The sequence below is a fragment of the Dromiciops gliroides genome, chromosome 2, assembly GCF_019393635.1.
Source record: "Dromiciops gliroides isolate mDroGli1 chromosome 2, mDroGli1.pri, whole genome shotgun sequence".
Classification (NCBI taxonomy): Eukaryota; Metazoa; Chordata; class Mammalia; order Microbiotheria; family Microbiotheriidae; genus Dromiciops; species Dromiciops gliroides.
Genome location: NC_057862.1, coordinates 123516361 through 123538865, shown reverse-complemented (window position 1 = coordinate 123538865; position 22505 = coordinate 123516361).

Genomic DNA, 22505 nt, shown 5'->3' with positions numbered 1-22505 from the left:
CCCCATCTCCAAATAGAGAGCATCTCAGTAGCCCCTTGAGGTGGTGAAGCTGGTGAGGTGAAGAGGGAGAAAGTCCTACGCCCCTGGCCAGATTCTCAGTGGCAATAATTCTCCATGCAGAGAAATATTGCCAGTTAATTAATCTAGCCCGAGGGGGAGGGGGAAGTGTGAGATACTGGAGAGGACAGAGTCGCTGTGAGGACGCAGCAGCCCACAGGTAACTTCTCAATTACAGTAATTTCCTTCATCTTTCTGACTCAAGGTGGGGAAGAGGGAGAAGCAAACTCCATGTCTGCCGTGTCCCTACTGATGCTGTTACCTAGGGCAGAGGTGGTGATAAACCATACTCTTATTTAAATGGATTTTGCTTCTCTCTTAGGGAGGGTCGTCCTCTACCAGGAAAGCCAGCAACTGTCCTCTTTCCTCCTCTTTCTTCAAGACACTATCTTCCTTCTTGCTCCAGTTAAACTCCAAGAGGCACAAGGCACCTGCCACCAAGGAGGATGACCGCTATATATTCAGCAGCCACAGAGGTGATGCTGTCTTGGGAATGGAGAGGTTGAATAAAGTAAGCTCTTTGAGGTGGTAAGTTAAATAAATTTGATTGGTTCTCTCTGCAAACAGAAAGCAAAACAAGATAAAACATTCAAGGCTGAACTGGAAGTGGGGCAGAGAAGTTATTTGGCTTGGGGAATCATTGGGGAGTGAGTCCAGACCAGAGCCTTCTGTTGGCAAGGGCTCAGGCAGAGTGACTGGACAGAGGGCTGTGGGCCAAAAAATAAGATGGATCTCCAAATCTAAAGACAAAGAAGAGCCGGGAAGTGCTGTGCTGTATGATGTAAACTAACAAAAATCCATACCTCTTGGATGGGATCTGCATCTACTTTATCCTCTCTTCCCAGCCCCCACCCCCAAGGTTACTGTGAGAAAGGCACTTTATAGAATATAAAATCCTATACAAAAACAAAACGAAGCCAAGCCAAAAAAACCCCCTAAAAACCTAAATGCTGTAGAATCATAATGACAAACTCAAAAAGAAAAAAGTCCCCCCCCCAAAAAAAGAAAAGAAAAAATATGAGAAGGTAACTCTTTCCCCCTCCCCCATTCTTTGTACTTGTGGAAGATGATGGCTGTGGAACCCAAAATAAGTCAGACTTTTTCAATGTGTTGGTTAGTTTTGCTTAACTTTTTGCTTTTCTTTTCTTTTTCCATCTTTGTTTTAAAAGATGGTGCTCTGGGAAGAGGAGGAGGAGGAAGGGGAAAAGAATATAGTGGAAAATGTAGGAGATGTTGAAATAAAAGAAATAAAAAATATTTAAACCCTCTACAAATGCAAGGTCACAAAATGATCAGTATATATACACATGTTATATATTTGTTTCTAATATGTCCTTGGGGATATTATATATATATATATATATATATATATAATTTCACATATTTTCATATGGAGAAGCAGGATAGCATAACTGATAGATTGCTGGGCTTATTATCAAGATCCCATCTCTGCCATTTACTTGCTTTGTGACCCTGGCTAAGTCACTCAACATTAGGTAACCTGCTAAGACAGTATAGTACTATGGGGAAAGCACTGGTTCGGGAGTCAAAAGGCCTGGGTTCAAATTTTATCTCTGATGTTTAAGATACCTAAGCTTCCTGGACTCAGCCCCATTATTATTAAAATTAGAGGAGGAAGGGGTGGCTAGTGGATAGAGCACTGGCCCTGGATTCAGGAAGACCTGAGTTCGGGTCAGGCCTCAGACACTTAAGATTTGATAGCTGTGTTACCCTGGGCAAGTCACTTAACCACAATTGCCTCACCCAAAAAAAAAAAATAGAGGAGGAGGTATAGAATTAGACTAGATAGTCTCTATACCCCTTATGGCCCTAAACCTGAGATCAATTTCCCATTCCTAAAGTTTAGTATGCTAACAAAATCATGTGTATATATAAATACAGACATATATATTTATGCATGCACACATGATTTCATCAGCATTACAGGTATATATACATATATATGTATGAGTGTACACACACACACACACACACACACACACACACACGCGCACACACACATTTTATATGTAAATATATTCAAAGAGCCAGCATAGCATAGTGGCTAGAGAGAAGGCTTCAGAACCAAGAAGACCTGGATTCCCCTAATATATACAATCTGTATTACCCTGGGCAAGTCACTTAACCTCAATGCTCTAGGTAATTCTTTAAAACTATAAATTGAAGAAAAATGTTGAAATGCATGGCTAAAAACTACCTCTACAAATAACTAGAAAATAATAAAATATTTTTATGATAAAAAATGCATGGCTAAAAAAACCAAATTTAAATAAATAAATAAATGGCTGAAGGAAGTTTCATCAATTGGGAATTCCCACTATCTGTGAAATCATAAGTCTAGTCTTTATATGATTATGTGTGTATATTTCCCAGAAATAACCCATCCTATAATATACTTTAAAGATACCATTGTGGTGCCTCAACCATTCTGAGAAGTAATACACTCCTAAAATGATGTATGACACTACCAATGTGGGTATTCATTACCTCCATTGACACACATTCCAATACCTTCATGCCCCTGGGAATGTCCATAACTAAAAAAAAAAAAATCACCTGGTAGGTGGCCCTTCCGTGTTAAATCCCTCCAAAAGATAACTAGTGAGGTTTGTCCTTAAACATGCCACATACTGGATCCTTGCCAATCACCTCCTCAAAGCCCTTCCAGCTTAGTGATATTCCACTGGCATAACCTTTGAAGACCCGACATCATTTCCATACTACAATGGGGCATCAGAGGAAGGCATTAGAGAAGGAAAATGAAATAAAATCGATGAAAAATAATGTTAAACTTGGGAATTGGAACATATTGTGAAATCTTATTGAATTGAAGGGAGCTGGTATTATGTACAAGTACAAACAGAAGGGGACTGGCTGATCCTCATACAGTCTAGGAAAAGAATTGGAAAGCAAGGATGTCAGTGATTTAGGAGGGACATAATAGCTGCCTTCAAGCATCTGAAGGGCTGTCTTCTGGAAGAAGGATGATTTTTGTTCACCATGGCCCCAGAAATCAGAACCAGGAGCAAAAGATAGGAGTCACAAAGAAACAAATTAAAGTTTGCTGTGACCCCACTTCCTCCACCCCCCATCTTCACTCTCTCCCATGAATGTGGAACACAGCATGGGAGACTTTCCCTAATATATTGGTTGGTTTCACCGAATATTTTCCCCTCTTTTCTACATAAGAGATGGTTCTTCTGGAGGTGGAAAGTGAAGAGATACACAGGAAAAGGTAGGTAATATAAAAATAAACAATGTAAACAAAGCTTGCTGTGAGGAGAAAAAAACAACTACCCAGAGCTACCTGCAAATGAAATGGGCTGTCTCTCAAGGAAGTGGGTTCCTCCTCACCGAGATCCGCACAAAAAACAAACAAATCTGGATGATCATTTGGGAGACCACTTCAAAAGGGCTATTTGAGTATGAATTGGATGAGGTGGACTCTGAGGCCCTCTCCAGCCCTTAGGTTGGGTGATATCATGTTGATTTTGTTCCTGGCACTATTCAGGGCAGAGAGTGGTCTTATTCATAGGCGTACATATAATATTCTGGTTGGCACAGCAGGTATACCCCTAGAGCATAGAGGAGTAACACAGTAGGGTAGGACAACTTACTGAAAGTACCCAGGGAAGAGGGATTCCAGAGGAGTAACTTGTCAGAGGGCAACAGGCCAAACAAGAAGATGAATCTCTAAATCTGAAGAGAAAAGGATAACAAGGGTGTGAAGCTCAATGAAATAAAAACAATAAGAATCCACACCTCAGGGATGGGATCAGCATTTGTTGCCTACCTCACAAAGTTTATATGAGGAAGGTACTTTGCAAGTTTCAAAACTCCATAGAAATGTGAGATAACAAAGATAATTTTACATACAGACAATATGTGTGTTTATATACATGTAGGTATGTTTGTGTGTATATATACATATATATATGTATATATCTATACATATCTACACACATATCCAGAGAATGTGCAATAACGCATGGCATTATGAGCTTAGAGTCAGGCAAGTCCTGCATTCAGATTCCCACCATGATAATTAATTCCTTTTGCTCCAAAATGCCATGCTCACCTAGTACTAACATTGGTGTGCAACCTTCCGATTCCGGATTAAGTTAACCCTGACCCCTAGCCAGGAATGCTTTGTGACAGCCATGTCCTTCCTGTGAATTACCTGGCCATTCTGCTTCACAACTCAGTTTCCCGTGAGTTCACACAGAGTGAGCCAGTTGTCCCAGGGCCTGATCCCCCCCTGGGTGAACAAACCATTGAAATTTCAGCCCTGTAGTTCTCAGACATCAGACTGTCACTGAGAGCTCCTCCTCTGAGACACCTGAAATCCAGGGCATTGATATACTCCTTTCCCTTTGTGTACTGCTATCCCTTTCAACTCCAGTGCTCGGAGATCTCGAGGGCACCTAGTTTAGATCCTCACCTTCGAAACCACCTGATTGTGCCTGTCAGAATGGAAATAGTCCAGCCCGTCCAGCCTCAGGGTCCTTCCATGGTCCTAGCCCAGAGTCACTCATGCCCCTCCAGAGGGGTCAGGCTTCTACCATGGGGAGATCATTATTTTAAAATGTGCCCTGCACCTCTCAAATGTGTCAAAACCTGAAGCAGAGTGAAAATAACAAACCGACACCATGGAGCAACAAATGCCACATCACAACAGGGACCTGACAAATGAAGAAAATAACTGGGGGGGGGGGGGAAGCTTGAGGCCTAGATCCTTGGCAGGGCAGGGAAGGTGACAGTACAAGTCTCTGGGGAGTGAATTCCACCAAACTAGGGCACTGCCTACACAGAACTGAGTGTCACTGTCTAGGCAGCACAGGCAGAAATTGATACGGAGTAGTAAGTCGAAGGCTTCATTCAAGCACCAGACTTAAAGATCACTAGTTGTGCAACAGTTAAAAGTTCTTTTCCAACATAGAGTCCTATGGATACTGAGAGGCAGTGTGGTATGATGGAAAGTGCACTCAGCTGCAAGTCAGGAGAGAGCTAGGCTCAGATCTCCCCTGAGATCCCTGCTGACCGTGGACAGATCACTCAGTCCCCTCATCTTTACACTAGGGCTATCCCCTTCTCCATTCAAATAAGATGTGGTCTATTTAAAGCACTTTGCAGTCCTTAGGATGTCATACAAATGTCAGATATTATGTTATAACAGCTTTCCTGATAATCTGTTCATATACACTTGAAACAGCATGGTGGAATGGGTAGAGAGTTGACATTGAAGCCAGGAATATATCTGGGTTTAAGTCCCATCTCTGGCTGTGTGACCAGGACCGCCTTACCGCTCGATGTTCTAGGCACCTTTCTACAAATTTAAGTTTCAGAAAAGGTGTTCCCTCAAATTGATTGAAGGAATTTCCTCTTTGATGGAGGGAGTTCTCTATATAAAAGAAATTTCAGGTCCAATACTTATCCTGAATACCTATGTCACCTGTGCCTGTTCTGAACTCCAAATGAAAACCCTGGTGGTACTATTCGTAACACTTGTATGCACATATGGCCATTATTTGGGAGCATGTTTAATCTCACCCACTAGACTATAAGGTTCTTGAGGGCAGGGACTGAATTAATAGTAATAATAACAAGAGCTTATGTTTACAAAGGACTTAAAAGTATTCAAAAGAGCTTTACATAAATTATTTCATTTGATCCTCACAGCAACCCTGGGTGCTATGATTATCCCCATTTTACAGATGAGAAAACTGAGGCTGAAAGCGTTTAAGTGACTTGCTTAAGGTCACACAGCTGGGAAACCTCTAAGGCAGAATTTCAATTCAGGCTTTGCTGACTCCAAGGCTGTCTCATTCATTCATCTTTGTGCCTCACTCAGTGCTTTGAACATAGCAGGTGTTCAATATAAAGTTGATGAATGAACAAGGAAAAGTATTCAATGTAGTGGGAGCCTGACCTAGCCTGCACAGCTAATCTCTTTGAGAATGCAGACAGTTTGTCTCTACTGTCGGACCCTGTCTGCAATTTCACCCAACTCACACGAATTCTATGCACAACCTACATTCGGCCCAGGTTGTGCTTCTCTCTATCTAGAGTCATGTTTTAATTAAGTAATTAGTGGTCTCCCTCCAGAGTGTGACCACTGTCTCTCAGGTCCAGGAATTTGAGGGTTTGTTTTTTAACCTAAAGACCCCACTCACAAATCACTTCCAACTCCTCTTTTTTTCCCCACTACAGAAGGTCCCTTTGACTTCCTATCTACTCATCCTAACCCAGTTCCTACTTCCTCTCTTCTCACCTTACCAAATTATAAATTAATCGAAGGCAGAGACTGTGTCTGATTTTATTTTTCTATCTTCCAGTACCCAGCATAAAAGGTGCTTAATAAATGTGTGTTGGATTTATAGTCGAAAAGGTACTAGATTTGAATTCAGAAGATGGATTTCAATCCAAGCCCAGACATTTAATAGCTATGTGACCTTGGGCAAGTCACTTTCCCTCTTTAAACCTTCCTTTCCTTATCTATTAATTAAGGGTATTAGACTACTGAAGGGGTTCTTAATCTGGGGTCCTTGAATTTATTTTTAAAATATTTTGATTTGCTGTATTTCAGTGTGTATTGTTTTCCTTTGTAATCCTATGTATTGTATTTTATGTTTTTAAAAGGACAGTTCTAAGAAGGAGTCTATAGGCTTTAGAACTCTGATTTCATAAGCCAGAGGGGTTCAGGACATCAAAAAGGTTCAGGATCCCTGAACTAAATTTTCTCTAAGGCCCCTTCTGGCTCAAGATTCAGTAAAACTCAATTTCTACTAAGCCTCAGTTTTCCCACATTAACTACAGAGGAGAACCAGTGGTCCCTACTTTAGAAAACATTTATCTTAATAATAATAGCTAGCACTTATATAGCACTTTAGAAATATAATCACTTTTTATCCTCACAACAACCTTAGGAGGTAGGTGCTATTATTTTCCCTATTTTGCATATGGGGAAACTGAGACAGACTGAGGTTAACTGACTTGCCCAGTGCTATCCAGCAACTGAGTCGGGATCAGAGCTCAGGTCTTCCTGACTCCAGGTCCCCTTTTCTGTTCTCTGTGCCACCTATCTCCAGCCAACCTAGTCTTGATATCTTTTCCTATAGTAGCAATAGAATTACTAATAATGTTAGTACTGATATGTAGCTCCAATAACCCCCCTCCTTAAATAAGTATCCATTCAAAATCACTCTTCACAAGCCCACCAAACTAAGCCCATCTGGAAAGACATGTTAGTTCAATGCAAACAACACCACCCACAACAATGGTATAGCCAGATAGCTGACAAACAACATTCTATCTCACCCTACTACAATGTATACATGATATGTGTACTCTCCTACGTGTATAGAAGGAACTCAAGTGACAAGAATACATGTGACCAGGGAACACGTATAATGGTGAAAGTACATATGGTGAAAGAATAAATGTGGAAGGGTATATGTGCTAGTACATGTGTGGCCAGGGCACATGTGTAACTAAGGCACTTCATTTCCTCTGCTATACCTCCTAAAAGAACACACTCCCAGTCTCCCCAGCTGCTAGTGCCTTCCTCTGGATTAATGTTACCTCCCATATACTCTTCACATATCTTCTATGTATAGATATTGTCTCTCCCATTAGAGTGAGTTCTTTTCCTTGTCTCCCCATGACTTAGCATAGTGCCTGGCACATAGAAAATGCTTAATGAATGCTTGTTGATGGACTGACTGAAGGCAGACACTGTTTTTGTATCTCTAGCACTTAGCAGAGTGTCTGACAGTTAGTAAGTGCTTAATAAATGCTTGTTGATTGATTCCAAGACAGAATTGCCAACATCCTAGCTCTTTGCTGTTCTCTGCTATCATCTCTATTGGGTTCAGGGTCTGCTATAGATCAAATCTCCACTTTCCACTGGGCATCTCTGATAATCTCACAGTTCCTCAGTACGGAAGGTGTGTTTTGAGGACCTGGCACTCCTTACCCATTTTGTCTGAATCCCCTATTCAAGTTATAAAACTGAAAACTTGGAAGGCAGGGATAGTGGAGGGAGAAGAGAGGAAGTAAAGAGATGTTTGTTTTGCTTAAGGTAATGAAAAAGCAGTACTGGTGTATAATCTCAAAAATGACCAAATGATATGTTTGAATACCATTCAACATAAAAATAATACAAGTCTATGTGTCAACCACTGATGCTAAAAAGACCAAAGTTGATCAGTTCTATGAAGACCTACAACATCTTCTAGAAATCACACACACACACACACACACACACACACACACACACACACACGAGATGTCACAGTCAACATAAGAGATTGGAATGCTAAAGTAGGAAACCAGAAGATAATTGGAATAACAGGCAAGTTTGACCTTGGAGTACAAAATGAAGCAGGGTGTAAACTAATAATAGCTTTGTCAAGATAACTCACTTATCATAACAAACACTCTTTTTCAACCCAAAAGTCTACTCTAGACATGGACATCACCAGATGGTCAATATGGAAATCAAATTGATTTTATATTTTGCAGCCAAAGGTGAAGATGCTTTATACAGTTAGTTAAAACAAGACCTAGAGCTGACTGAGGCTCAGTCATGAGCTTCTTATTGCAAAATTCAGACTTAAATTGAAGAAAGTAGGAAAAACCATCAGACCATATAGATATGACCTAAATAATATCCCTTGTGAATATGAAGTGGAAGTGAAGAATAGATTTAAAAGATTAAATCTGGTAGATATGCCTGAAAAACTATGGACAGAGGTTCACAATATCATAGAGGAGGCAGCAACAAAAAACAGTACAAAGAAAACGTTTTTATTGTTGAGTTGTTTCACACTCTCTCTGACTCCAGTTGGGGTTTTCCTGACAAAGATATTGGAGTGGCTTTTCATTTCCTTCTTCAGCTCATTTTACAGATGAGGAACTGAGGTAAACAGAGGTAAGTAACTTGCCCAGGATCACATAGCTACTAAGTGTTGTAAGGCCATATTTGGACTCAAGTTCTCCTAATTCCAACACCAGCACTCTATCCACTAAGCCATCTAGCTGCCAAAGAGCATGAAAGCTAAATAGCTATCTGATGAGGCTTTACAAATAGCTGGGGGATGAGTGGGAAGGGAAAGCAGAAAGGGAAAGATAGACCCAATGGATTGCACAATTCCAGAGAATAGTAAGGAGAGCTAAGAAGAAAATTGTAGAAGGGGAAAGACAATAGATCTCTTCAAGAAAATTAGAGATTAAAATGTAGGGATTTAACAGAAGCAGAAGTGATTAAGAAGGTGGCAAGAATACACAAAATAACTAAACAGAAAAGAACTTAACACAAAAAGATGACACAGTTAAAGGGCTGCCCTCAATATGGCAGCCAATTTGGGAAAGTCAACAGTGGCCAATGGATTGAAAAAGACCAGTTTACATCCCAATCTCAAAGAAGGGCAATGCGAAGCAGTGTTCAGATGATCAAACTATTCCACTCATTTCACATGACACCAAGTTATGCTTAAAATTCTGCAAACGAGGCTTCAGCAATATAGGAATGAATTACCAGAAGTGCAGGCTGGTTTTCAAAAAGGCAGAGGAACTAGAGACCAAATTGCCAACATTAGCTGGATTATGGAGAAAGCAAGGAAGTTCCGGAAAAAAAATTTACTCCTGATTCATTGACTACATTATAGCCTTTGACTGTATGGATCACAACAAAATGTGGCAAGTCCTCAAAAAGATGGGAGTACCAGATCATCTTACTTGTCTACTGAGGAACCTGTATGTGGGTCAAGAAGCAACAGTTAGAACCAAACATGGAACAAGTTATTGGTTTAAGATTGAAAAAGGAATACAACAAGGCTGTATATTGGCACCTTATTTATTTAGCTTATATGAAGATCACATCATGCAAAATGTCAGGCTGAATGAATCAAAAAACTGGAGTTAAGGTTGCTGGGAAAAATGTCAACAATCTCAGATATGCGAACAATATACCACTCGGATGGCAGAAAGTGAAGAGAAATTAAGATGCCTTTTGAGAATGAAAGAGGAGAGTGTAAAAGCTGGCTTGAAACTTAACCTCAAAAAAACAAAGATCTTGGCAACTGGTCCAATCACTTCCTGGCAAATAGAGGGAGAAGAAGTGGAAGCAGTGTCAGATTTTATATTCTTAGACTCAAAAATCACTGCAGACAGCAACTGCAGCCATGAAATTAAAAGACATTCACTCCTTAAAAGGAAAGCCATGGTAAATCTGGACAGCATACTAAAAAACAGATATCACCTTGCTGACAAAGGGTCATATAGTCAAAGCTGTGGTTTTTCCAGTAATAATGTATTGCTGTGAGAGCTGAATTATAAAGAAAGTTGAGAGCTACAGAATAGACACTTTCATATCATGATGCTATAGAAGACTTGAGAGTTCCTTGGACTGCAAGGTGGTCAAATCAGTCAATACTTAAAGAAATTAATTCAGACTGTTCACTGGAAGCTCAAATAGCTGAAGCTGAAGCTTAAATACTTTGGCCACATAATAAGAAAATGGGATTCATTGAAAAAGCCCCTGATGCTGGAAAAGATTTGAAGGCAAAAAGAAAAGGGGACTGCACTGGATAAATGGATTGAGAGTGTTATGGAAACAATGAACATGAACTTGGACTGACTTTGAGAGATAGCAGAGGATAGAAGGGCTTGGTGTGTTATGGCCCATGGGGTCATGAAGAGTCAGACATGACTGAATGACAATCCAACAAAAACAACAATGAAAATAATTATTTAAGTAGCTGTGCCTTATTCATCTTTCTGTATTGTGTGATCCAGACAAACTGAATTTCTCTCTATTCCTCTCATACCATCCTCCATACTTTTGCATTGGCCATCCACCATGCCTGAAATTCATTCCCTCCTCACCTCTGTGTTTTAGAATTCCTTTTTTTTTTCTTCCAGACATACCTCAAGTACCACCCTATTCAGGGTTCAAGGCTTTTTTCTGGTTCCCCTGCCCCCAGCTGCTAACACAGCTTTCCAATTATTCTGTATACAGGGTGTTCCAAAAATCTTAGCATATTTTTAAGCTTAAAAATGCAGTAAGATTTTTGGAAGAAGGGAAGGGAATGAGCATTTATTAAGCACCTACTATGTGCTAAGCAATAAATACTTTGGAGATATTTTAATCTTCACAAAAGCTTGGGAGGTAGGTGCTTTATTGACTCCTATTTTACAACTGAAAACTGAAGCAGACTCAAGTTATGTGATTTGTCCAGAGTCTCATAGCTAGTAAGTGTCTGTGACCAAATTTGAACTCAGGTCTGACTCCAAGACAAATACTGTATGTCTTCCCTTCTCCAGTCTAACATAACCCCAGTTCTATCAAATTTTTCCCATATAATCTCTAGACCCATCATTATCCTAGTTTCCCCTTTTGGACCTGCTCCAGCTTGTCAATATCCTCTCTAAAATGTGGCATCCAGAACTGAAAATAATAGTTTAAATGTGTTCTGATTGGAGAAGAGTACAGTAGGATTCTCACATCCCTTATTCTAGACAATATGCCTCTCTCACAAGGCTATGTTTTATTTCTATTATTGTATTATTGATTGTCATGTCATACACCTATTGTGTGGAACAATAGATTCATATTGAATCCACTAAGACCCCTAGATCTTTTTTCATATGAATTATGGTCTGGCCAAGCTTCCCCATTCTTTACTTACCTATTTCATTTTTTTTTAGTGAGGCAATTGGGGTTAAATGACTTGCCCAGGGTCACACAGCTAGTAAGTATCAAGTGTCTCAGGCTGGATTTGAACTCAGGTACTCCTGATTCCAGGGCCAGTACTCTATCCACTGTGCTACCTAGCTGCCCCTTCTATTTCATTTTTTTTAACCCAAATTAGAGCTTTACTTTTTTCCCCCTTATTTAAGGCAATGCTGTATAGTGAAAAAGGACTCTGGGCCTGGAGTCACTGAACCTGGGTTCAAGTACTGTCTCTGAAACTTATTAGCTTTGTGACTCAGCAAATTATTTCACTTCTCTGAGCTGCTGTTTCCTCATCTGCAAATTAGAGGTAATAATATTCATACCTGACACAATTGTTGTGAATAAATTGCTTTTGAACCTTTAGAGTATGGCAACCCAATAAAGTCCTTGTAAATATTGTCTCCATTTAACAGATGAAGAAACTGAGGTGAATTGACATGCCTAAAGTTATATAACTAGGAACTGGTAGAGTCAAGCCTTGAACCTAGGCCTCACGTTCTTTCTGCAACATTATGAAACCTCCTTCCCTTTGTCCCCCTGCCCTGACAAGACACTTCCACTTCCCCTGGAGCCACCACCAGTTTCCATCAGCACAGAGCATTGGGTTTGGAGGATGCCAACACCCGCCCACAAGAAGACAATTCGAGACCCGCCAACTCATTTCACAGGAGCCACCCAGCAGCCCTTCACCCAGGGATGCTTGTCAGGAAGAGCAGCCAGTCCCTAAAAGCCTAAAAGAGAAACAAATTTTCCCGTGGCTAGTTGGGGATTAGGGTTGGGTGATGGGACAAGCAGAAGAGGACAGGAACCTGCCTCTCCCCTCCTGTAGCCCTGGTCCATCTCCTTTGCCACCTGTTTTAGGTAGGTCATGTTTGGTGGCTAAATGAATTGACACTGTCCCTATAAATACAGTTCATATTGTACTGCACATATTTATAAATATCCGCGCTGTAGCACCACCACATTGCCTGTGAAGGATGCAAGCAGGTTGTGATTAGAGGTGAGCCAGCTCCTGATTATGGGTTAATTAGCTCTGCTAATAAACAGCCTGTAGCTTTACTTAAGAAAAAATAACATATTTCATCGGAGGTAGAACAATTACAGTGCATGTAAAATAGATATTTCTGCCTAATGAGCATTTGAAATGCTTTCTTTAGACAGGGGAAAAAACGCTTTTCTTTAAAAAAAAAAAATCCAACCCCCACAGTCCCAGTGATTAGACAGCAATGAAGGGTGAACTTCAAAGGATTTGGATTGGTTTTTTTTTTTTTACATTCAAAAAGCTCATCGCCAGCCTCCGGAAGGCCAACTAAAGTTCAGGAGGAACAGGGGGAAAAAAGCCTTAATAAAACCAAAGTTTGATCCCAGTGGGAATTGGGAGTCGTGTGATGAAGAAGAACAAAAGAGTTGACTTAATTAGCGGTGAGAGGGAAGCCCAAAATGGGTGTCTCCAAATAGTAGGGAACGTGCCAACAGGGAAAGGGGAGCAATGCCAGGGAGGAGCAACGATAGTCCCAGCCTGAAAAAGCGAAGGAGGGCTGAGGTCTGGGGCTTGGTGGGGTCCTAACCAGGGAATAGAGAGAGGAAGATAATAAAAGAATCTGAGTAGGTTGGGTTGAGTGAACTCGTGGGCTTAGCAGAAAGAGACAGAGACTGAATGCAGTGCCGGAAATAGGGATGGGTCAAAAGTAAAGATTCCCATGGGGTTTGGGGGGTTTTGTCAGAGAGAGGCAAGGTCTGGGATTTTCAGGCTGCAGGGCCTTGGCACCAGCAGGCCGGAGAAAAGCCAAATGAAGGATGTGATTATAATATGCCATACTCCAAGTCTCCTGACTACATTCTAGCTCTAAGCCTTGCTGTGTGAGGGCATTCCCTGCCCCCACATCAGACCCAACTCCAATCACTGGGGGAACTCCTTGCACTGTGCCCACCCTCATCATCTTCTATGGATAGGGTTCTCAACCTTTTCTGAGTTGGTGGCCCCTTTGACAGTCTATAAACCCCTTTTCAGAATAATGTCCTTAAATGCATAAAATAAAATATAGTAGATTACAAAGGAAAACTATGTCAAAATATAGTTATCAAAATAATTTTGTTTAAAGTTCCCAAACCCCTTGTTTAGAACTCCTGCTCTATGGAAACTTCTAGTGTCAAACTCTCTCACATCCCTGTTAGTTAGAGTGCTCACCCACTGTCCCTCTTCCATTGGCCTCCGTGGAATTTGCAGGGGAAGGCCATGGTCTGAGGCAGCAGGAAGATATTGCTGGAGAGACTGAGACTAGACATAAACAAATCTCTGCTCTGAGAGAATCAGTGTCACAGAGTTGTAGAAGAGATCTTCGAGATCATCTGGTCTAACCCATCTCATTTTACAGATAAGGAAACTGAGATCCAGACCTGCTTATGGTGCCCTAGCTAATGAGTGACAAAGACAGCATGATAGCTTGGGCCTCTTGGTTGTTGATAAAAGTTTTTCTACTATAACATGAGGAAGAGACAGACAAGAGGCTTCCAAATAGAGTTGTTCTTGGTACGTGAAGGTAATCAGTACAGAGGTATGCCTTTTCCTCATAGTTTCCACAGTCATGCAGGAAGACCATAGGAATTTGGCCAAAGAAAATTAAAATTCTTCTCTAAAGGAAAACCAGACAGAAGAAAATCATTTTAGATAAGGTAAAAGTGGGGTAAAGAAATATTCGTGGGTGCAGCAATGAGAAAGAGAAATTAGTCATTTGTTTAACACCCCGGCAGAGTAAGCATTCCTCCTGCTTGGTAACAGTCCAAGAGAGGACCAGAGTACTTTACAGGAGAGATGACAAAGCCATCACTATGGTGGAACAATGGGTGCTTCAGCCTGGGGTGCTAAATTTAGAGGGCAGGGACAGCACTTGCAGTCATTAAGCAGTACATAGAGGTTAGCACCTGGTTAGCAAGAGAGCCTGTCCTCATCCTGCCATATTCTATCTTGTCTTCATGCTGTTTCAGCCACAGCCTTGCCCCAGAGTCCAGAAGTGTCTGCTCTCCACCCCCAGACAGCAGGATACATCAACCCACAACCTTAGTTTGTCCATTCCCCAGGTATAAAAATCCCTAGCTACAGCTCTGAAAGATGGAGAAGTCCACCAAGAAGAAGCATGAATTCATTCAGGAACTTAAGGCAACATCCAAGCCTCTTCAGGCAACTCGAAGCGAAAAAAGACTGAAGTGGCAAAGGAAGATGCCTATTTCCAGCAAGAACAATGGGATACTCCCAATCCCGAATTAGGAAACTTCAGCTCGCATTGAAGGAGCTAGAACAACAAATCCAGAAACTGGGATCTCCCAAAGGGATCCCTTTGAGGATCCCTTTCAGTGCTGTACGTGAAGTTTCTGGGTCGATCAGCTGATATTGGTTAAGCATCCATTGATGTAGGAGCTAGTCAGCTCTATGGATAGAGCAGTTGGACTTGGAGTCAGGAAGATCTGAGATCAAATCCTGACCCAGATACTACTTTTATGACCCCAAGCAAGTCAATTAGCCTCTGTTTGCCTCAGTTTCTTCATCAGTAAAAATGAAAATAATAATAGCATATACCTCCCAGCGTTGTTGTGAGAAACAAATTAGATATATGTAAAGTGCTTTACAAACCTTAAAGTGCTTTATAAATACTATTTATTGCTATTGTTATTATTATTTATTACCACAACTATTGAGATATCCATAGAGAAAAGGAGGTATAGACCCTTACTAATAGCAGACTTTGTAATCTAGTTTTAAAAAATAAATAACTGTATCAAGAACACAAGCACATAACCTTAGCATAAAGGTGCCCTCAAAGCTCATGCCTTCAACACCCTCATTTTACAGGTAAAGAAACTGAGTCCCAGAGAGGTTAAGTGACTTGTTCAGGAGTAGAGGCAGGTTCTCTGACTCCAAATCCACAGGTGTTTCTTCCCCATAATGCTGGCTCATCAGACGTGTTGATGCGTTGCATCTATATACAGTCCACACTCCCAACTGCTACCCAAACCAAATAAAAATGTAATTGAGAAATATTTAACAAAATAAAAATATAACAAAACATAGATGACATTATTAAACTAAGTCAATATGCAGCCCATAGGGATTCTTATGGGTGGAATAATGGCCCTGTTTCTGTATGAGGTTGACACTACTGATTTATAAATATATAATTCTGTTGGTTTACAAAGTAATTATCTCACCATCACCTGGTGAGAGATGCAATTTAAGTATTTCTCAACTCATTTTACAAATGAAGAAACTGAAGCTCTGGGAGATGAAGTGAATTGTCCATGGTCACTCAGAAAGAAAGTGTCAAGGCCTTGACCCAAATCCTGAACCTTTGATTCCAGCTTCTGTGCATTACTATATAACACACTGGCCTCCAGTTGCTACAAATTAGTTAAGTGCGATGTGATCATTTAGAGAAGGCAGGGAACTAAAACAATGATCATGAAAAAAAATGATCATGGAGAATGGGAATTTGAATTCAAATCAGAGACGGCTTCCTAGAAAAGGTAAAATCAGGGTAGTTTTGTAAGGTGCTGGCACCAGAGCGGGGAAAGGGATGTGTTAGAAAATGACGCAAGCCAAAACCAAAAGGCAAAGAATGAAGAAGTTATGGACAAGGGAGAGCAAAACGATCCACATTAGTAAATCAAAGAGTCCATTGGGGAATGATAATAACAATCCCTTATATTTTTATAGGGTTTTGCTGTTTACAAAGCACTTTCACCTGCATTATCTCATTTGATCCTCATACCAACCCAGTTAAGGACAAAAAGTAAGGACAACAAACATGTCTTTGAATTCTGGGATGCTAGGATTGCTTCTCTTTTAACCCTGAGCATGCCTGGACCAGGGCTGGGCACCTGAGTGGTACTCAATACAAGTATTTATGGAAGGAATTCAATTTAATTCATGCAGCCATTAAACTGAACTCTAGAAATGAGTGAGCCCAGGCATATAATAGGACTAGAAGAAGGACCTTTAAAGCATCAATCTCGGTAAGAATGCAAAAATGCTAAGGGTCTACAGATTTCACTAAAAAGAGGGTTCATTTATGGAAATGGTCCTGCATTGAAATATTTCTTATCATGGTTAGTCCTGGAAGTGATGGTGTAGATGATCTTCATCCAAGCCCTTCATTGTATTGATGAAGAACCTGTGGCCCATAGAAACACAATGACTTACCCTGGGTCACACAGCTAATAAGGAACAGAGCTAAGTTGTGAAACCTGGTCATCTGTTTCCAAATGCAGTGTGTGTTCCACTACCCATCACCATTACTCTTGATTACAGTACTTATTACCACTGAAATTCTTGTTAATGGTTTAATTTCTGAAGTGGGAACCATTTTACATGGCCTACCCTGTAATGGGACAATATCGTAGCTTTTATTTTCTCCAAATGGCCTTCCTCAGCACCACTTTGGCTGAGACTCATTACAGACAAGTAGCATTCATATTCAGTAATTAAACTTTGTCCACTCAGTCCGGTGCTTGGTGGACCATAAAGGAGGGAAAAGAGTTCTTCAATGAGATGGCTTTACAAAGTCTTGGTTATCATGCCACAGGATCCCAGACATCAAGCTAGAGAGGACTTTGGGGGCCATTTTACTGGTGAAGAAAGTGAGACCCAAGGAAGTAAAATAGGGTTCACCCAAAGTCATGTAGGTAGTCAGAGGCAGGATCTGAACCCAGGTCATGTGACTTTCTCTTGTGCCACATTGGCAAGGGGAAGGGGGGAGAAGTGGGGGAGAGCAGAGAAAGGGACACTCCAGGATGGCGAGACTGATGGAGTCCAAGCCCCATCAGCTTTCTATTTTATCCCCTAGCACAAGGACATGCAAGGCATGTCTGGGCTTCAGTGTAAAAATAAACCCAGGGCTGTCAAGCCTGGGCATATTAATGATAATTAATAATTCTCTTTAATCCTCCCCAGCTCTATGTGGGAATCTGTGACATGCTTTGGGCTGGACACCCTTTCCAAACACACTCAGCAGACTCTGTCCATATGCTGAGCATCTCCACACGGCAAATCTGGAAGGAGGCTTTAGCAGCAATCAATGCCAACTCTACCATGCAGGGCCCAGAGGACAGATGGAAAGAGGCATTTTCTTCAGTGGCAGGAGATGGAATCTTTCCTTTGTCCCTCCTTCCCCCAAGACATGTGGAAGAGAAGTAGCTGTGTTCTCCTGTGGGCTTAGGGGGGCGGGGGAGTGGGAGGGAGACTGAAAGAGAAGTTATGAATTTGTTTTAAGCTGGAAGGGGCATTAGAGAATATCTAACCCAACCCAGTTATTTTAAAGAGAAGGGAATTGAGGCTTAGAAAAGGTTCAGTGACTTTCTCAAGGTTACACAGCTTTCGAAGGGGCAAAGGCAGAACTCAATCCCACTTCTCCCAGTCCAGTGCTCTTTTCACCACAACAGAACTGACAGGAGAGTACTCTCCAACCCGGCAGTCTCTGCAGTGCAAACCCTTTGGCTCTCACCTAAGGCCTGGACAGCTGCGTTTTAGGCAAGATTTACTGTAATGGGAGCAAGCCACCCCCACCAAGATCATGAACTAATCATCCTTTCTGAAGCCTACTTTATTTACCGGCAAAACTAGGCCTACTCCTAATTCCAGAGAAGACAATCCTACTATTCATCCCTAAAAATATAGACCCTCTTCTTTCTCCCAACTCTTGGGTGAAGAGATACATCAGGAACAAATCCCCAAGGGTGACGTGTTGGTGCAACCTTTTGCTCCTTTCTATTTCTGACTATCATTGCTCCCATTCTTTAGTCACTGCCTACCAGGGGATCTAGATTATGACCAGATGAGATGGGTTGTAGAAGTGGGCAGGACAGAGAGAAGAGAAGCTATATCCCTCATATCAAACAGGACACCAAGGCTAGGACCATAACCAGTATATTTTCACCTGGAGTGAACAGCACAATCCTTATCTGGGGCAAGCAGTCTGAAGCATGATCTCAATTAATAAAGGGGGAGGGAAAGAAGGGTGTGAGAGGGAAGCTCTCCTCAGGCTACCATCTGGTATCTTCCTATTTTAACTAATTATTCTTGCTAACTAGCTGCTAAGTAAGCTCTGTTATTTCTTTGCTGCTGCAGGACTGCAAGTGCTGTCAATGGCCTCTAAATTTAGCAACATGGGGCAAAGGTCTGATTGCCCTGTCCTAGTTATGGCTCTGATGCAGGCCTCCTTTCACAATCATCCCCTAGATCCTCAGTAGTCACTCCCTTTTCCTTGTGGAGAGAAGAAGGGCCACACTCTTAGGTGCCCCATCTCTTCCTACTCCCTCTATATCAGAGCAAAAGATCCATTCTCCTGCTTTAAATGGTCTTTCTTTTTCTCCTTCTGCTTTTCTATATAAAACCTTTCTTTCAGGATCCCAAATCAGACATCATTCCAAAACCTACCCTGAATTCACCAGTCCCTCGATGACCACCACCTATTTCCCCCCTACTTCTCATTTCTAGACTCGTAGAATGTTAGAGGTTAAAGAGACTGTGGAAGCCATGTAGTCTGAATTTCTCACTTTATAGATGAAGATATTAAGACTCAGGAAGGCTGACTTGTCCAAGGGCATACAGCTATCTGCAATCAGTTTTATTGGTACAACTTAGCATTTACCTAGTCCAACTCCTCAAATTGTGGCGGTGATATAATTTCTTGAAGGTTGTGCAGCAAAGCACAAGATTTGGCAGGTGTTAGTTACTAAGCCAGAGAGGGTTCCAGTATGGGGCTAGTAATGGACCGCATGTATGTTGTCCAAGGACCAGCCTAACCCAGTTCACAAAGACTGATCCCCAGTTTGGCCATAAGATGATGGATTTTTTTCAGTCAAAACTACTCCCAAAGCCTATCTTCGAGGTTATAGATGCATGGAAATCTGCACTGGTGGATGGAGTCCCCGTGAACAACAAAATTATACATCATACAAATATTAAAATATTGCTTTCATGTTATGCTTGTGTTCTGTCCCTCCAACCTAATTATAACAGAAGGGGCCACCCTCTATATCTCTTTCTTTCTTTCTTTCTTTTTGGCCAGGCAATGAGGGTTAAGTGACTTGCCCAAGGTGACACAGTTAGTACATGTCAAGTTTCTGAGGCTGGATTCGAACTCAGGTCCTCTTGAATCCAGGGTCAGTGCTTTATCCACTGTGCCACCTAGCTGTTCCTCTATATCTCTTTCAGTACCACAGCAGACATTCAATAACATTCATTTAAGTGACTTATCCAAAGTCTAACGGACAGCAAGAGGCAGAACAAGGATTCAAACCCAAGGCATAGAATCAGACAGCTGGAGCTAAATAGGACCTCAAAGGCCAAATAGGCAACCCCTCTCATTTTACAAATGAGTAAGCTGTGGCCCACGGAGGTTAAGTGACTTGACAAAGGACAAAATCAGGATTTGAACCCAGCCCGTCCAGACCAATTAATCTTTCCATTATACACTGTGAGACCCTAATAAGAAGCAGGGAAAGGAATCACAGTAGACAGCCTATCAGAAGGCTTGGTTGGAGACAGATTGATGGACTTAATTATTATTTATCCTACACAGAGCAGTTTTGTCTATGTACAATTTGAGGTTTATGCCAGGCCCTGTTGATTTAGAGACAGTTAACTGTCCTGCTAAGACTAGGGGCCATCTGCATTTCTAATCCCCAGGGCAGGATTTCACCTCCAAACCTATAAATAGACACTTTTTGTGGTCCCCGCCTAGTACCTGTGTTTGTAGCCCATTCACACAGAAGGAAGGGCTGGCTCGTGAGAGACTCAGAGCCAGTTTCTTCCTGTGCTTAATGAGCAGAAGATAAACTTCATCACGATAATTCACCGTGGTGTTGCAGTACAAGTTCCATTTGGGATTAAAACCACAATTTTTCAGAGTAAATCAAAAGGACCCAAGAAACCCAGTACCTCGAAGACTTTATTTCCCCCTCCTTTGAAATCTCTCTAATTGGGCACTTATCTGGGGATGCAACAGGCCTGCTTCTCCAAAGCCATTATTGAAACCCACACAATGGGGAAATTGTTGGCTTTTTAGTTCTATTTGGGATGGCTATTATTCCTTGCTGGAGCCTCTGGGTGAAAGCCACTTTGGTTTTCCACTAAGAAAACCCCTCCCCAAACCCCCCAGCTGGCCCTGTTAAAAGGGATCAGGAGGCTGTCATAGGCTCAAATTCAGCCACCAAATTTCCCTTTTAAAATTAGCACCCCCAGCATTTGCAGCCCGGTAATGTGATGCAAAACACCCAATTCTCTAACATTTATGCTTCCAATTCAAGAATCAAGTAGGCTTGGAGGATTGAACCTGCTCACCACTGTGCTTTTATCCGACCTCCCACTTCTACAATTTCTACTCAGCCTCTCCAGCGACTTAGCTTTTCATCAGCATCCCTAGGACCCTGACTGGCAGGGTGGTCCAGTCTCTATGCAACCACTGTGGGGACTCAAGGCCAGAATCAGCTTTCTTCCTTATTTGAGAGGAAATTTCAACTAAAGACCAAGAGTCCCACAGCTTTGTATCTATGGACACCAAAGATGTGGCTTTGGGGCTCTCTATCTAAGAGGCTCCCTCCTCCAGGTGGCTGGTAGCTGTGAAAGAGATAAGAAATGATTTGTCCTTTATCTTATGAAGATAACACACACCTAGAGTTGTCTTTCTTTTCTTTTCCAGTAGAAATTAAAATTTTGCATCAATCCATCCACTGTTTTGCTTAGCCCTAATCAAAACCAAACATTTGTAAGATGACTGGGCAAGATTACGGGTGAGGGGCATGGCCATGATATATGGCTCTACTTGCAAAGACCCCTTTCTCAAAACCCTGTTATGAATTCTTTTCCTTCTTTTTTCCCTTCTTTCTCTCTTTTCTTCCTTTTTTCTTCCATCCTTCTTATTTTCTCCTTTTTTTGTTTTCCTTCCTTCTTTCTCCTTTCTTCCTTCTTTCTTCCTTCCTTTCTTTCTCTCTTTTCTTCCTCCTTCCTCCTTTTCTTTCTCTCTTTTTTCTTCCTTCCTTCCTTTCATTGGTTCTCCTATGTTGGAAAGTACAGTGGCCACTCACAGGCCCGACCATAATGCTGATCAGCACAGAAGCTTTGACTTGATCTGTTTCTGCCCTGCACCAGTGGCCCTCTGCTACCAGTGGATCACCATATTGATACCAGACTTAGTTCAGGAATCTGATCAGTTTCAGTCCCATGGTAGCTCAGAACTCCTTTACTCAATCAATCCACCATCCTCAGCCTTCCCTTTAGCTGGGGGTTACAAGCAGGTACCACCCTGCCTGGCCTATCATATATATATATATGTATATATATATATGATATATATATATATGTATGTGTGTGTGTGTATATATATATGTATGTGTGTGTATACATATGTATGTATGCATATATACATATGTGTATGTGTGTATATATATATATTTTTCAAACTCCTTGACCTAGCATTCAAGGTCTTCTATGATCTGACCCCAATCTACCTTTGCAGTTTCATCTCTTCTTTCTAAGGATGCAACATGACAGCTTCTCCAAAGTCACTACTGATATTCACACTATGAAAAAGTTATTTGGAACTCTGTCAGGAAATATCCTCTGCAGAAGCTGCTTAGTGAAACAATGTAGCCCTTTGATTCTGCATTGAGCCACCTACTAAGGATGCTCAGTGGCATA